We start from the raw sequence: 20,148 nt of genomic DNA on the forward strand, positions 1-20,148 counted from the left end.
AAACTACCTACTAATGTAGACAATATAAATCAAGTAAAGAGTCACAGTTAATAAAACAGCATCTAATGAGAAGACTATATGAAGCAAGTAAAAACCTATACTTAATAAAACAGCCACAAATAAAGACCACAAAATCAGTTAAACAGCCATACTTTATAAAACAGAGGCCAGTGAAGACCATAAAACCAAGTAAACAGTCATACTTAATAAAACAGCTACTAAGGAGAACCTTATAAAAGGTTATAAGGAGAACCTCATTTATATAAGGAGAAAAACAGTTGTATTTAATAAAACTGGTTGTAATGAAGAACATATAAACCAAAGAAACAGTCATACTTAATAAAACAGCTACTAATGAAGACCATATCAAACAAGTAAAATTCATATTTAAAAACAGCTCTAATGAAGACCATTATAATCCAGCTAAATGACCATACCTAATAAAACAGCCATTAATAAAGGCCATATAAGCCAAGAAAACAGTCATACTTATTAACATAGCCTCTAATGCAGAAACATATAACTCATGTAAAAGTTAACTTAATAAAACAACAAATAATGAGAGAATCATATAAACAAATTTCACAGTCATACGTCATAAAACAGTCTCTAATAAAGACCATATAAACCAAGTAAACAATCATACTTAATAAAACATCTACTAATTAAGAGCATATAAACAACTAATCTGTCATATTTAGTTAAAACAGCTACCAATGAAAGTAGACCTCATAAATCATGTAATTAGTCATACTTAATAAAACAGCTACTAGAGAGACCACATCAACCAGGTAAACAATCATACTTAAAAAATACCTAGTAATGTAGACCATAGAAACCAAGTAAAGAGTCACATCTTAATGAAACAAATACTGATGAAATCATATAAAACAAAGTAAACAGTCATGCTTAATTAAACACCTACTGATAAAGACCATATAACTCAAGTAAACAGATATACCTAATAAAACAGGTACTAATGAAACCATATAAACAAAAGCAGACAGTCAAACATAATGATATGCAACTACTAATAAAGACCATATCAACGATGTTGAAAGTCATATTTAAAAAAGCTCCTATTAAAGACCATATTATCCAGCTAAATACCCATACTTTATAAAACAGCAAATAATAAGAACCAGTATTATCCAGCTCCAAATGTCACTTTATAAAACAGCAAATAATAAAGACCATATTATCAGCTAAATACCTATACTTTATAAAACAGCAAATAATAAAGACCATTATCCAGCAAAATACCCATACTTTTTATAAAACAGCAAATAATAAAGACCATATTATCCAGCAAAATACCCATACTTTATAAAACAGCAACTAATAAGACCACATTATCCAGCTAAACACCCATACTTTTATAAAGGCAGCAAATAATAAAGACATTATCCAGCTAAATACCCATACTTTTATAAAACAGCAAATAAAGACCGATATTATCCAGCTAAATACCCATAATTTATAAAGGCAACAAATAATAAAGACCGATGATAATCCAGCTAAATGCCATACTTTATAAAACAGCAAGATAATAAAGACTGTATTATCCGGCTAAATACCCATGCTTTATAAAGGCAGCAAATAATAAAGACCATATTATCCAGCTAAATACCTATGCTTTATAAGAGCAACAAATAATAAGGACCACATTATCCAGCTAAATACCTATACTTTATAAAACAGCAAATAATAAAACCATATTATCCAGCTAAATACCATACTTTATAAAACACAGCAAATAATAAAGACCATATAAAACAAAGTAACACTCATACTTAATGAAGCAACCAATAATAAAGACCACGTTATCCAGCTAAACACCCATGCTTTTATAAAAACAGCAAATAATAAAGACCACATTATCCAGCTAAATACCCATGCTTTATAAGGACAACAAATAAGGACCATTATCCAGCTAAATACCCATAATTTATAAAACAGCAAATAATAAAGACCGTATTATCCAGCTAAATACCCATACTTTATAAAACAGCAAATAATAAAGACCACATTATCCAGCAAAATACCTATACTTTATAAAACAGCAAATAATAAAAACCATATTATCCAGCTAAATACCCATACTTTATAAAACAGCAAATAATAAAGACCACATTATCCAGCTAAATACCCATACTTTATAAAACAGCAGCAAATAATAAGACCATTTAAACAAAGTAACACTCATACTTAATGAAACAGCTGCTAATTAACACCATACAAACAAAGTAAACAGTCATACATAATAAAACAGCTACTAATAAAGAACATATAAACCAAGTAAACAGTCATACTTAATAAAATAGTTACAAATGAAGAACATATAAACAAAGTACACAGTCATACATAATAAAACATCCTCTATTGAAGACCATATAAACCATGTAAAGAGGTAAACTTAACAGCTACTACTTAAGGCAATATAAACCAAGTAAGCAGTCATACTTAATTAATTAGCTATTAATGAATATCATATAATCCACGTAAACATCAACACTTAATAAAAAAAGCCTTTAATGAAGGAGCATATAAACCAAGTAAACTGTCATACCTAATAAAACAGCTATTAACACAGACCATAAGAGCCAAGTAAACAGTTATTCTTAATAAAACAGCCTTTAATGAAGACCAAATAAACCAAATAAACAGACATTCTTAATAAAACAGCTGCTAATGAAGACCATATAAAAGTAAACATTCATACTTAATTAAACACCTACTAAGAAAGACCATGTAAATTATGCTAACAGTCATACTTTATAAAATAGCTAATAATTAAAGCCATATAAACAAAGAAACAGTCATACTTATTGGCACAGTCTCTGATGCAGACCATATAAACAAAGTAGCGGTCATGCTTAAAAGCAGCTTTAATGAACACCATATAAACAGAGTAAACTTTCACACTTATTAACACAGCCACCAAGCGATAACCATATAAACCAAGTAAATAGTCATACTTAATTAAACACCTACCAAAAGACCACATAAGTTATACTAACAGTCATACTTAATAAAACAGGAACTATTGAAGACCATATTAACCAAGTAAACAGTCATACTTAATAACACAGTTTCTTATTAAGACCATATATACCAACTAAACAGTTATACTTATTAACACAGCCTCTGAAGCAGACCATATAAGCCAAGTAAGCAGTCATAATCAAGAAAACAGCTACTAAAAAAGACCATATAAACAAAGTAGACAGTAATAGTTAATAAAACAGCTACTAATAAAGACCATATAAGCAAAGTAGACAGTAACAGTTAATAAAACAGCTACTAATAAAGACCATATAAACAAAGTAGACAGTAATAGTTAATAAAACAGCTACTAATGAGAACCATATAATCCAGTTAAACAGCCATACGTAATAAAACAGGCTTCACTGAAAACCATATAAACCAAGTAAACACTCATACTTATTAACACAGTCTCCAATCATGACCATATAAACCAAGGAAGCAGTCATTCTTAGTAAAACAGCAACTAATGAAGACCACATAAACCAAATAAACAGTCATACTTAAAAAATACCTACTAATGTAGACCATATATACCAAGTAAAAAGTCACAGTTAATAAAACAACTACTATAAAGACCATATATACCAAGTAAAGAGTCACAGTTAATAAAACAACTGCTATACTTTATAAAACAGGAACTAATGAAGACCATATAAACCAAGTAAACAGTCATACTTTATAAACTAAAATATATATACTTAATGATACAGCTACTAATAAAGACTATGTTAACCAGGTAAACAATCATACTTAAAAAAGAGGAGCTACTAATGAAGACCATATAAACAAAGTAAACCAGGGGTGTAGCCTAAGGTGGGTTCAATTGCCACCTGTGAAGTTTCATAAAGATCCGTGATTACATGGCAGGTAATTTCACATGCAACAAATGGTCAAATGCAAATTTCTGATTGAACACTTTTAATACAGAAAGATTTGTCAGAACTAGAGAAATACAATCGAATATCTATGAAAGGCTCAAATGCCTGTTCGTACTTGCCAGGACACCTGTAACACAGTTTTGTTAAACTTTAATATCACGGTGAATGTATAATGAGGCCAGGCCATTCAATCGATCTTCAGTGGTGGTATTTCTTAAATACGTTTTGAGTCTTCTGAGAGTTGGAAACAAACGTTCCACTGAGCTCATTGACACAGGCAGTGTGGCAAATACTTTCAACAGTCTAGAAATGACTGGGAACATTTCTACATTGCACATTGCATATGCATCTATGACACTTTTTGATCTGTTGTTAGCAAGTGATTTGTACCAAACCCTAAGTTCACCTACTGCATCTAGTGAAGTGCTGTCAATGTCAGCCTTGTATATATTTATTGACCAATTTTTTTAATTTGGTCACATTGTTGTGCTGTAGGTTCTGACAGTTCTGTGGTAGATCCTGATGGTAGTAGACACATGAAGTTTGTAAGTAGAGTCTTGTGACTGGACAGACGGTCACATATTTGTGAAAGAAAGTGATCAACAAATGGTATAAATACAACAATACGAAAGTATTCCTCACGGCTAGAGGTTTGTGGGTTAGCACGGTACATATGTCTTTTAGCCTGCCTTGGCATTATGATGTCAATTTGAAGCTCACTACACAGAGTTTGAGCCTCACAGAAAATGTTGTTAGATTCATCCACAGTATTATTTCTGAGTGAACAGATCAAATCTTCCACTATTTCTGCGTGATGCATCGCAGCACCTAAATCAATGTTCTGTTGCTGCAGTAAGTTGCACAGAGGTAAACTAAAGGAAAACAATTTAACAATGGTAAGCAGAATGATGATGAATTCTGTTTGTGTTATAGAACACAACAATTGATTGGCTTGCGTGGCAGAATCTCTGTCTTGCCAACCTGATATGGTCTCAAGGGCATCTACAACTGCATGGATTAATTCTAGAAGAGACAATGACTGAGTCCGCCTCTCAACCCACCGGTGGGGCAGAGACCTTTCAAACTATTTTTTTAGATTCAGGTGCTTTATTCTCCACCAAAAGAGCCAAAACGTGCTTCGTTTGGGTGTATTGAAAAGTTTTCAATGCTAGAAGTTACTCCCATACAATTTCACACAGGAAATTCTTTACAAGCATCAGAAATTGCCAAGTTTAGGGAATAGGCACTGCAGTGTACATAGGGTGCAAGTGGGAATTTATCAGTTATGTGTCTCTAAACACCATTGAATTTCCAACTCATAGAGGTACCACCGTGCATTGCCCTTGTCCTCCCAGGTGAGCCATGTCAATACCATATTTTGTCATATTGGTTATGATAACATCAACCAAGTTTCTCCTGTACATCATAAACAGGTATAAATTGCAAAAAATTTTCTCTAATTGCAACAGAGTTGTCACTGGCAGGCAAATATTTAACATACAGTGAAAACTGTTCGATGCTTGAAATATCTGTTGCTTCATCAGCTAATATTGAGAAACACTTTGCAGCATTAACCCTGTTGACTAAAGCATAAAGAACATGAGTATTACAGGCATTGATGATTTCATTTTGAATTTGAGGACTCAGATACGTAGCATTCCTCTTTGTACTCTTAAAGCTTGCTGAAAGCTTGACATCACCCTCTTGCCCTGTAGCATAAATTGTCCGAAAATTACCATCATTATTGATGGGCTCCTTATCAGTTTACCAACAAACATTGGACCAGAATCATATTTTCTCCTCAAAGCTAAACCCTGTCTCCCACACAGCAATACAGTATCAATAGTAGGCATTAAATATTGCCAGTTCTGTTCAATTTCTTGCTTGTAAGTTGCATCAAGCTGCAAGTGCACAGATGAACTTATGTTTACGACCTGTAGAAAATTGTTAGCTTTTTTCTTTGCTGTCTTGGTGGTACTGTTTCAATTCATGTACCTTGAAGTCTTCAACAGCCTTCTTCCAGTTTGTGTATGGAAATTTCACTAGTTGTCCCTATTTCTGGCTTCCAACACCAGCACCATGAGAAGTAAAAAGACAGCAGTATTTGCAGAAAGCACCCTTTGCATGTTGACTGTAGAGTAGCCATCTCCACTGTGAAAGCCAAAGATGCAGGGTGTTTGCATGATTTTTAATACATAATTAATATAATGAGGAGTCGACTTACCTGTTTACCAATGCTGATATCATCAGAAATACAATTTCCAATGTCCCAGACTGGACCTGAGGTGGTAGTGGCAGCACTGGTAGAAGGCCACGGTGATGACTCTGACAATTCAGTTGACAATTCTGATTCAACCTGATTGGCTGCAGCAGATTGATCAGGTTCAGCCTCATGAATAGGTTTAAAGAACCCATGCAGTATCTTTTGCTTTTTCAGGCTTGACAGAGTGAATGATTGTTCATCGCAACTTCTGTTTGTCAACGTCACATTCACAGTACCATTGGCGTCATCTATAGTGAATCATTCACTATAGATGCGCCAATAGTGCTAGATTAGTGCCATGGTGCTGCCAGCCTGCCACGGTGCCACCTACTGTTTATTTGTGAAGTTAGTTCTTGAAATTCAGGGAATCTGAACATACACTGTCCATGATATTTTAATACAGATTATTGGCACTATACATATATTTTGCACTCTCCTGAGTGACTCTATATTTTATATGCTGATTATAGGACTGTAGGCCTACTTTGCTGGGCCTGATAACTTTACGTTATGTATTATATATATAGGCCTGTATATTTATTTATGATTTAAAAAATTAGACAAATACCTCACTGTGCCATTCTGAAATTTGCCAAAAAGGTGATCTCAGAATGCATAATTCAGGCTTTTCTTTTATGTTTTTATTTAGAAATTTCCCGGGGGACATGCCCCCTGGACCCCTTGTGCGGCTTCGCGCCTGCGGCTCAAGCACTCAAACTAAAAAAACAACACAATGGGCATTTCTGGCTACGCACATGAAGTAAACAGTCCTACTTATTAAGATAGCTACTACTGAAGAGCATATACATCAAGTAAACAGTCATTCTTAATAAAACAACCTCTAATGAAGACCATATGAACTATGTAAAGAGGCATTCTTAATAAAACGTATCCTATTGAAGACCATATAAACCAAGTAAACAGCCATACTTATTAATACAGCCTCAAATGATAAGCATAATCCTAGTAACCAGTCATACTTAATAAAACAGATACTACTGAACACCATATAAACCATGTAAACAGCCATACTTATTAATACAGCCTCAAATGATAAGCATAATCTTAGTAACCAGTCATACTTCATAAAACAGGTACTACTGAAAACCATATAAACCAAGTAACCAGTCATACTTAATAAAACAGGTACTACTGAAGACCATATAAACCATGTAAACAGTGGTACTTATAAAACAGCTTTTAATGAGGACTATATAAAGTTTATAAACCAAGTAAACAGTAATACTTATTAATACAGCGTCTAATGCAGAATATATAAACCAAGTAAACAGCCATACTTTATAAAACAACCGTTAATAAAGACCATATAAACCAAGTAAACAGTCATACTTATTAATACAGTGTCTAATGCAGAATATATAAACCAAGTAAACAGTTATACTTATTAATACAGCGTCTAATGCAGAATATATAAACCAAGTAAACAGTAATACTTATTAATACAGCGTCTAATGCAGAATATATAAACCAAGTAAACAGTCATAATTATTAATACAGCGTCTAATGCACAATTTATAAACCAAGTAAATAGTCATAGTTAATAAAACAGCGACTAATGAAAACCATATAAACCAAGTAAACAGTCATACTTAAAAAAACAACTACTAATGAAGACTATATAAACCAAGTAAACAGTTATACTTATTAATACAGCGTCTAATGCAGAATATATAAACCAAGTAAACAGTTATACTTATTAATACAGCGTCTAATGCAGAATATATAAACCAAGTAAACAGTCATACTTATTAATACAGCGTCTAATGCAGAATATATAAACCAAGTAAACAGTAATACTTATTAATACAGCGTCTAATGCAGAATATATAAACCAAGTAAACAGTTATACTTATTAATACAGCGTCTAATGCAGAATATATAAACCAAGTAAACAGTTATACTTATTAATACAGCGTCTAATGCAGAATATATAAACCAAGTAAACAGTCATAATTATTAATACAGCGTCTAATGCACAATTTATAAACCAAGTAAACAGTCATAGTTAATAAAACAGCGACTAATGAAAACCATATAAACCAAGTAAACAGTCATACTTAAAAAAACAACTACTAATGAAGACTATATAAACCAAGTAAACAGTTATACTTATTAATACAGCGTCTAATGCAGAATATATAAACCAAGTAAACAGTAATACTTATTAATACAGCGTCTAATGCAGAATATATAAACCAAGTAAACAGTCATAATTATTAATACAGCGTCTAATGCACAATTTATAAACCAAGTAAACAGTCATAGTTATTAAACAGCGACTAATGAAAACCATATAAACCAAGTAAACAGTCATACTTAAAAAAACAACTACTAATGAAGACTATATAAACCAAGTAAACAGTTATACTTATTAATACAGCATCTAATGCAGAATATATAAACCAAGTAAACAGTAATACTTATTAATACAGCGTCTAATGCAGAATATATAAACGAAGTAATCAGTTATACTTATTAATACAGTGTCTAATGCAGAATATATAAACCAAGTAAACAGTTATACTTATTAATACAGTGTCTAATGCAGAATATATAAACCAAGTAAACAGTTATACTTATTAATACAGTGTCTAATGCAGAATATATAAACCAAGTAAACAGTCATACTTATTAATACAGCGTCTAATGCAGAATATATAAACCAAGTAAACAGTCATACTTATTAATACAGCGTCTAATGCACAATTTATAAACCAAGTAAACAGTAATACTTATTAATACAGCGTCTAATGCACAATTTATAAACCAAGTAAACAGTCATACTTATTAATACAGCGTCTAATGCACAATTTATAAACCAAGTAAACAGTCATAATTATTAATACAGCGTCTAATGCACAATTTATAAACCAAGTAAACAGTCATACTTAAAAAAAACAACTACTAATGAAGACTATATAAACAGTTATACCTAATAAAATACCTAGTAATATAGACAATAAGTCAAGTCTGCAGTCATACTTTCTTTCCTGATAACGATTTAGCTAATATACAATCCATACACCGATCTTGTTTGTTGTGGTAAAGTATTCTATATCCTTCATATTATACACTTCCATCATCTAACTTAATAAACACTTCTCTATCGTACAGTCTATACAACTCTCTCATCTACCCTGATAAACAATTTTCTAATTTAGAAATTAAACATAACTGTCATCTGTCTGGTATTATCTAACCTATAACCTTTTCACCCTCTCATCTGTCCTGGTAAACAGTTCTGTAACCTAGAATTCCATATACACCTATAATCAGTCCTGGTAACCAAACCTGTAACTTACAATCAATACATCTCTTTTCATCTGTCCTGATACTGGAAAACAATTCCGTAACCTACAATATATAGATTCATCTAATCTGTCTTAGTAAAGAAATCTCTACCATTCAATCTACACACCCCACTTATCTGTCCTGTTGAAACTTTATCTAACGTACAATCTATTCACCCCTATCATCTGTTATGGTGAACAGTTACTCACCCTACACCTCTATACACACCTCTCGCCTGTCCTAGTAACAAATGTCCAACCTACAAACGATACAACCCTTTCATCTGTTATGGTAAACAAATATTAAACTTACACCTATACATACACACCTTTCACCTGTCCTGGTAAAGATTTATCTATACACCCCTCATCTGTCCGTTAACAATTCTAACTTGAAATCTATACACCTGTCTCTATCTTCCTGGTAAACACCTCTGTAACCTAGAAACTATACACTCCTCTCTCATCTGTCCTGGTAAACATTTCTGTAACTTACAAACTATACACTCATCTTCATCTGTCCTGTAAACATTTCTGTAACTTACAAACTTACACTCCTCTCATTTGTCCTGGTAAACACTTCTGTAACCAAGAAACTATACACTCCTCTCATCTGTCCTGGTAAACACTTCTGTAATTCATAAACTATACACTCCTCTCATCTGTCCTGTAAACTCTTCTGTAACTTACAAACTATACACTTTTCTCATCTGTCCTGGTAAAAGCTCTTCTGTAACTAACAAACTATACATCCTCTCTCATCTGTCCTGGTAAACTCTTCTGTAACAAAGAAACTATACACTCCTCTCATCTGTCCTGGTGAACTCTTCTGTAACTAACAAACTATACATCTCTCTCATCTGTTCTGGTAAACACTTCTGTAACCAAGAAACTATACACTCCTCTCATCTGTCCTGGTAAACACTTCTGTAACCAAGAAACTATACACTCCTCTCATCTGTCCTGGTAAACATTTCTGTAACTTACAAACTATACACTCCTCTCATCTGTCCTGGTAAACATTTCTGTAACTTACAAACTATACACTCCTCTCATCTGTTCTGGTAAACACTTCTGTAACTTTCAAACTATACACTCCTCTCATCTGTCCTGGTAAACACTTCTGTAACCAAGAAACTATACACTCCTCTCATCTGTCCTGGTAAACACTTCTGTAACTTACAAATTATACACTCCTCTCATCTGTCCTGGTAAACACTTCTGTAACTTTCAAACTATACACTCCTCTCATCTGTTCTGGTAAACACTTCTGTAACCAAGAAACTATACACTCCTCTCATCTGTCCTGGTAAACACTTCTGTAACCAAGAAACTATACACTCCTCTCATCTGTCCTGGTAAACACTTGTAACCAAGAAACTATACACTCCTTCTCATCTGTCCTGGTGGTAGGCATTTCTGTAACTTACAAACTATACACATCCCTCTCATCTGTCCTGGTAAACACTTTTGTAACTTACAAACTATACACTCCTCTCATCTGTCCTGGTAAACTTTCTGTAATTGACACAAACTATACACTCTCTCATCTGTCTTGGTAAACACTTCTGTAACCAAGAAACTATACACTCCTCTCATCTGTCCTGGTAAACACTTCTAAATTCAAGAAACTATACACTCCTCTCATCTGTCCTGGTAAACACTTCTTGTAACTTACAAATTATACACTCCTCCTCATCTGTCCTGTAAACACTTCTGTAACTTTCAAACTATACACTCCTCTCATCTGTTCTGTAAACACTTCTGTAAACCAAGAAACTATACACTCTCTCATCTGTCCTGGTGAAACACTTCTGTAAACCAAGAAACTATACACTCCTCTCATCTGTCCTGGTAAACACTTCTGTAACTTACAAACTATACACTCCTCTCATCTGTCCTGGTAAACATTTCTGTAACTTACAAACTATACACTCCTCTCATCTGTCCTGGTAAACACTTTTGTAACTTACAAACTATACACTCCTCTCATCTGTCCTGGTAAACTCTTCTGTAACTTACAAACTATACACTCCTCTCATCTGTCCTGGTAAACACTTCTGTAACCAAGAAACTATACACTCCTCTCATCTGTCCTGGTAAACACTTCTGTAACAAAGAAACTATACACTCCTCTCATCTGTCCTGGTAAACACTTCTGTAACCAAGAAACTATACACTCCTCTCATCTGTCCTGGTAAACACTTCTGTAACCAAGAAACTATACACTCCTCTCATCTGTCCTGGTAAACATTTCTGTAACTTACAAACTATACATTCCTCTCATCTGTCCTGGTAAACATTTCTGTAACTTACAAACTTTACACTCCTCTCATTTGTCCTGGTAAACACTTCTGTAACTTACAAACTATACACTCCTCTCATCTGTCCTGGTAAACACCTCTGTAACCAAGAAACTACACACTCCTCTCATCTGTCCTGGTAAACATTTCTGTAATTTACAAACTATACACTCCTCTCATCTGTCCTGTTAAACACTCTGTAACCAAAAAAACTATACACTCCTCTCATCTGTCCTGGTAAACACTTCTGTAACTTACAAACTATACACTCCTCTCATCTGTCCTGGTAAACATTTCTGTAGTTTACAAACTATACACTCCTCTCATCTGTCCTGTTAAACACTTCTGTAACCAAAAAACTATACACTCCTCTCATCTGTCCTGGTAAATACTTCTGTAACTTACAAACTATACACTCCTCTCATCTGTCCTGGTAAACACTTCTGTAACTTACAAACTATACACTCCTCTCATCTGTTCTGGTAAACACTTCTGTAACTTACAAACTATACACTCCTCTCATCTGTCCTGGTGAATATGCTCTGTAACTTACAAACTATACACTCCTCTCATCTGTCCTGGTACCTTATTCTGTAACTTACAAACTATACACTCCTCTCATCTGTCCTGTAAACATTTTCTGTAGTTTACAAACTATACACTCCTCTCATCTGTCCTGGTAAATATTTCTGTGGTTTACAAACTATACACTCCTCTCATCTGTCCTGTTAAACACTTCTGTAAACTCAAAAAACTATACACTCCTCTCATCTGTCCTGGTAAATACTTCTTGTAACTTACAAACTATACACTCCTCTCATCTGTCCTGGTAAACACTTCTGTAACTTACAATTATACACTCCTCTCATCTGTTCTGGTAAACACATCTGTAACTTACAAACTATACACCTCCTCTCATCGTCCTGGTAAATACTTCTGTAACTTACAAACTATACACGCTCCTCTCATCTGTCCTGGTAAACTCTTCTGTAACTTACACAAACTATACACTCCTCTTCATCTGTCCTGGTAAATATTTCTTGTAGTTTATAAAACTATGCCACTCCTCTCTCATCTGTCCTGTTAAACACTTCTGTAACTCAAAACTATACACTCCTCCTCATCTGTCCTGGTAAACACTTCTGTAACTTACAAACTATACACTCCTCTCATCTGTCCTGAACTCTTCTGTAACTTACAAACTGTACACTCCTCTCATCTGTCCTGGTAAACACTTCTGTAACTTACAAACTATACACTCCTCTCATCTGTCCTGTTAAACACTTCTATAACCAAAAAACTATACACTCCTCTCATCTGTCCTGGTAAACACTTCTGTAACTTACAAACTATACACTCCTTCCTCATCTGTCCTGGTAAACTCTTCTGTAACTTACAAACTATACACTCCTCTCATCTGTCTGGTAAACACTTCTTGTAACCAAAATTATACACTCCTCTCATCTGTCCTGGTAAACACTTCTGTAACTTACAAACTATACACTTCTTCTCATCTGTCCTGGTAAACACTCTGTAACTTACAACTATACACTCCTTCTCATTTGTTCCTTGTAAACACTTCTAAACCAAGAAACTATACACTCCTCTCATCTGTCCTGGTAAACATTTCTGTAACTTACAAACTATACACTCCTCTCATCTGTCCTGGTAAACATTTCTGTAACTTACAAACTATACACTCCTCTCATCTGTTCTGGTAAACACTTCTGTAACTTTCAAACTATACACTCCTCTCATCTGTCCTGGTAAACACTTCTGTAACCAAGAAACTATACACTCCTCTCATCTGTCCTGGTAAACACTTCTGTAATCTTACAATTATACACTCCTTCATCTGTCCTGGTAAAGCACTTCTGTAATCTTTCAAACTATACACTCCTCTCATCTGTTCTGGTAAACACTTCTGTAACCAAGAAACTATACACTCCTCTCATCTGTCCTGGTAAACACTTCTGTAACCAAGAAACTATACACTCCTCTCATCTGTCCTGGTAAACACTTCTGTAACCAAGAAACTATACACTCCTCTCATCTGTCCTGGTAAACATTTCTCTGTAACTTACAAACTATACACTTCTCTCATCTGTCCTGGTGTAAACACTTTTGTAACTTACAAACTATACACTCCTTTCATCTGTCCTGGTAAACTCTTCTGTAACTTACAAACTATACACTCCTCTCATCTGTCCTGGTAAACACTTCTGTAACCAAGAAACTATACACTCCTCTCTCATCTGTCCTGGTAAACACTTCTGTAACAAAGAAACTATACACTCCTTCTCATCTGTCCTGTGTAAACACTTGTAAACCAAGAAACTATACACTCCTCTCATCTGTCCTGGTAAACACTTCTCTTGTAAATCCAAGAAACTATACACTCCTTCTCATCTGTCCTGGTAAACATTTCTGTAACTTACAAACTATACATTCCTCTCATCTGTCCTGAAACATTTCTGTAATCTTCATACAACTTTACACTCCTCTCATTTGTCCTGGTAAACACTTCTGTAACTTTCTACAAACTATACACTCCTTCATCTGTCCTGGTAAATACTTGTAAACCAAGAAACTACACACTCCTCTCATCTGTCCTGGTAAATATTTCTGTAATTTACAAACTATACACTCCTCCTCTCTTATCTGTCTGTTAAGAAACATCTGTAACCAAAAAAACTATACACTCCTCTCATCTGTCCTGTAAACACTTCTGTAACTTACAAACTATACACTCCTCTCATCTGTCCTGGTAAACTCTTCTGTAACTTACAAATTATACACTCCTCTCTCATCTGTTCTGTAAACACTTCTGTAACTTACAAACTATACACTCCTCTCATCTGTCCTGTAAATACTTTGTAACTTACAAACTATACACTCCTTCTCATCTGTTCTGGTAAACACTTCTGTAACTTACAAACTATACACTCCTCTCATCTGTCCTGGTAAACTTTCTCTGTAACTTACAAACTATACACTCCTCTCATCTGTCCTGGTAAACACTTCTGTAACCAAAAAACTATACACTCCTCTCATCTGTCCTGGTAAACACTTCTGTAACTTACAAACTATACACTCCTCTCATTTGTTCTGGTAAACACTTCTGTAACCAAGAAACTATACACTCCTCTCATCTGTCCTGGTAAACATTTCTGTAACTTACAAACTAAACACTCCTCTCATCTGTCCTGGTAAACATTTCTGTAACTTACAAACTATACACTCCTCTCATCTGTTCTGGTAAACACTTCTGTAACTTTCAAACTATACACTCCTCTCATCTGTTCTGGTAAACACTTCTGTAACCAAGAAACTATACACTCCTCTCATCTGTCCTGGTAAACACTTCTGTAACCAAGAAACTATACACTCCTCTCATCTGTCCTGGTAAACACTTCTGTAACCAAGAAACTATACACTCCTCTCATCTGTCCTGGTAAACATTTCTGTAACTTACAAACTATACACTCCTCTCATCTGTCCTGGTAAACACTTTTGTAACTTACAAACTATACACTCCTTTCATCTGTCCTGGTAAACTCTTCTGTAACTTACAAACTATACACTCCTTCTCATCTGTCCTGGTAAACACTTCTGTAAATTCAAGAAATAGCTATACACTCCCTCTCATCTGTCCTGGTAAACACTTCTGTAACAAAGAAACTATACACTCCTCTCATCTGTCCTGGTAAACACTTCTGTAAATTCAAGAAACTATACACTCCTCTCATCTGTCCTGGTAAACACTTCTGTAAATCAAGAAACTATACACTCCTCTCATCTGTCCTGTAAACATTTCTGTAACTTACAAACTATACATTCCTCTCATCTGTCCTGGTAAACACTTCTGTAACCAAGAAACTATACACTCCTCTCATCTGTCCTGGTAAACACTTCTGTAACCAAGAAACTATACACTCCTCTCATCTGTCCTGGTAAACACTTCTGTAACTAAGAAACTATACACTCCTCTCATCTGTCCTGGTAAACATTTCTGTAACTTACAAACTATACACTCCTCTCATCTGTCCTGGGTAAACACTTTTTGTAATCTTACAAACTATACACTCCTTTCATCTGTCCTGGTAAACTCTTCTCTGTAACTTACAAACTATACACTCCTCTCATCTGTCCTGGTAAACACTTCTGTAACCAAGAAACTATACACTCCTCTCATCTGTCCTGGTAAACACTTCTGTAACAAAGAAACTATACACTCCTCTCATCTGTCCTGGTAAACACTTCTGTAACCAAGAAACTATACACTCCTCTCTGTCTGTCCTGGTAAACACTTCTGTAACCAAGAAACTATACACTCCTCTCATCTGTCCTGGTAAACATTTCTGTAACTTACAAACTATACATTCCTCTCATCTGTCCTGGTAAACATTTCTGTAACTTACAAACTTTACACTCCTCTCATTTGTCCTGGTAAACACTTCTGTAACTTACAAACTATACACTCCTCTCATCTGTCCTGGTAAACACTTCTGTAACCAAGAAACTACACACTCCTCTCATCTGTCCTGGTAAACATTTCTGTAATTTACAAACTATACACTCCTCTCATCTGTCCTGTTAAACACTCTGTAACCAAAAAACTATACACTCCTCTCATCTGTCCTGGTAAACACTTCTGTAACTTACAAACTATACACTCCTCTCATCTGTCCTGGTAAACTCTTCTGTAACTTACAAATTATACACTCCTCTCATCTGTTCTGTAAACACTTCTGTAACTTACAAACTATACACTCCTCTCATCTGTCCTGGTAAATACTTCTGTAACTTACAAACTATACACTCCTCTCATCTGTTCTGGTAAACACTTCTGTAACTTACAAACTATACACTCCTCTCATCTGTCCTGGTAAACTCTTCTGTAACTTACAAACTACACACTCCTCTCATCTGTCCTGGTAAACATTTCTGTAGTTACAAACTATACACTCTCCTCTCATCTGTCCTGTTAAACACTTCTGTAACTAAAAAACTATACACTCTCATCTGTCCTGTAAACACCTTCTGTAACTTACAAACTATACACTCCTTCTCATCTGTCCTGGTAAACTTTTCTTGTAACTTACAAACTATACACTCCTCTCATCTGTCCTGGTAAATACTTCTGTAACTTACAAACTATACACTCCTCTCATCTGTCCTGGTAAACACTTCTGTAACTTACAAACTATACACTCCTCTCATCTGTCCTGGTAAACTCTTCTGTAACTTACAAACTATACACTCCTCTCATCTGTTCTGTAAACACATCTGTAACTTACAAACTATACACTCCTCTCATCTGTCCTGGTAAATACTTCTGTAACTTACAAACTATACACTCCTCTCATCTGTTCTTGTAAACACTTCTGTAACTTACAAACTATACACTCCTCTCATCTGTCCTGGTAAACTCTTCTGTAACTTACAAACTATACACTCTCTCATCTGTCCTGTAAACATTTGTAGTTTACAAACTATACACTCCTCTCATCTGTCCTGTTAAACACTTCTGTAACTCAAAAAAACTATACACTCCTCTCATCTGTCCTGGTAAACACTTCTGTAACTTACAAACTATACACTCCTCTCATCTGTCCTGGTAAACTCTTCTGTAACTTACAAACTATACACTCCTCTCATCTGTCCTGGTAAATACTTCTGTAACTTACAAACTATACACTCCTCTCATCTGTTCTGGTAAACACTTCTGTAACTTACAAACTATACACTCCTCTCATCTGTCCTGGTAAACTCTTCTGTAACTTACAAACTATACACTCCTTCATCTGTCCCAGTAAACATTTCTGTAGTTTTACAAACTATACACTCCTTCTCATCTGTCCAGTAAACACTTCTGTAAACTAAAAAACTATACACTCCTCTCTCATCTGTCCTGGTAAACACTTGTAACTTACAAACTATACACTCCTCTCATCTGTCCTGGTAAACTCTTCTGTAACTTACAAACTATACACTCCTCTCATCTGTCCTGTAAACACTCTGTAACTTACAAACTATACACTCCTCTCATTTGTTCTAGAAACACTTCTGTAACTTACAAACTATACACTCCTCTCATCTGTCCTGGTAAACACTTTGTAATCTTACAAACTATACACTCCTCTCATCTGTCCTGGTAAACACCCTGTAACTTACAAACTATACACTCCTCTCATCTGTCCTGGTAAACTCTTTCTGTAACTTACAAACTATACACTCCTCTCATCTGTCCTGGTAAACACTTCTGTAACTTCAAGAAACTATACACTCCTCTCATCTGTCTTGTAAACATTTTTGTATTTCTACAAACTATACACTCCTCTCATCTGTCCTGGTAAACATTTCTTGTAATTTTACAAACTATACACTCCTCTCATCTGTCCTGTTAAACACTTCTGTAATCTTACAAACTGTACACTCCTCTCATCTGTCCTGGTAAACACTTCTGTAACTTACAAACTATACACTCCTCTCTCATCTGTCCCAGTTAAACACTTCTGTAACTAAAAAAACTATACACTCCTCTCTCATCTGTCCTGTAAACACTTCTGTAACTTACAAACTATACACTCCTCTCATCTGTCCTGTAAACTCTTCTGTAATCTTACAAACTATACACTCCTCTCATCTGTCCTGTAAACACTCTCTGTAACTTACACAACTATACACTCCTCTCATCTGTCCTGGTAAACACTTCTGTAACTTACAAACTATACACTCCTCTCATCTGTCCTGGTAAACACTTCTGTAACTTACAAACTATACACTCCTCTCATCTGTCCTGGTAAACACTTCTGTAACCAAGAAACTATACACTCCTCTCATTTGTCCTGAAAACACTTCTGTAACTTACAAACTATACACTCCTCTCTCATCTGTCCTGTAAACACTTCTGTAACTTACAACTATACACTTCTTCTCATCTGTCCTGGTAAACTCTTCTGTAACTAACAAACTATACATCTCTCTCATCTGTCCTGGTAAACTCTTCTGTAACTTACAAACTGTACACTCTTCTCATCTGTCCTGGTAAACACTTCTGTAACTTACAAACTGTACACTCCTCTCATCTGTCCTGGTAAACTCTTCTGTAACTAACAAACTGTACACTTCTCTCATCTGTCCTGGTAAACACTTCTGTAACTTACAAACTGTACACTCCTCTCATCTGTCCTGGTAAACACTTCTGTAACTTACAAACTATACACTCCTCTCATTTGTCCTGGTAAACACTTCTGTAACTTACAAACTGTACACTCCTCTCATCATGAACATTTATATTTAAATACCTAAACTCTAACATCATGAATCTAAACGTTTTATTTAAATACCTAAACTCTATCATCATGTACCGAAACGTTATATTTACATACCTAAACTCTAGCACTAGGAACATCATCATTACATTGAAATACCTAAACTCTACCACGAGGGACAAAAACGTTATATTTAAATATTTAAATTGTACCACAGGAACATATTACATTTAAATACCTAGACTCTTCCACCAGGAACATAAACGTTATATTTAAAAACCTAGAATCTATCACAACGAACATAAGTTTATATTTAAATACCTAGAATCTACCATAACGAACATAAAGGTTATATTTAAATACCTAGAATCTATCACAACGAACATAAAGGTTATATTTAAATACATAGAATCTACCACCAGGAATTGTTATATTTCAATACGCAGGGCTCGGCCTGGCCAGGTGGTTAAAGCACTCGACTTGTAATCTGAGGCCGTGGGTTCGAATCTTCGTCACACCAAACATGCTCTCCCTTTCAGCCGTGGGGGCGTTATATGTGACGGTCCATCCCACTATTCATAGCTAAAAGAATAGCCGAAGACTTGGCGGTGGGTGGTGATGACTAGCTGCCTTCCCTCTAGTCTTACACTGCTAAATTAGGGACGGCTAGTGCAGATAGCCCTTGTGTAGCTTTGCGCGAAATTAAAAAAAAACAACAACAGTCAATACCAAGATTACTTATCTGCGTTTTCTCTCTCTGCAGCCTACTGTCTCTAATATGATAACTTTTAGACTGAACAGCTACTGAGTAACTTCGTGAAATTCAACAGACAAACAAAGAAAGTATACACCACAGTTCAAACAAACGAACAATGTATAAACAACGGTACAGACAAACGAACAATGAAAACACCACAGTTCAAACAAACGAACAATTTATGCATAACGGTTGAAACAAACGAACAACGTACATACAACGGTACAGACAAACGAACAATATATACACAATGGTTCAAACAAACGAACAGTTTATACACAATGATTGAAACAATAGAACGTTTTATACAC

Source organism: Tachypleus tridentatus, chromosome 4 (genome assembly GCF_004210375.1).
Source record: "Tachypleus tridentatus isolate NWPU-2018 chromosome 4, ASM421037v1, whole genome shotgun sequence".
Taxonomy (NCBI): domain Eukaryota; kingdom Metazoa; phylum Arthropoda; class Merostomata; order Xiphosura; family Limulidae; genus Tachypleus; species Tachypleus tridentatus.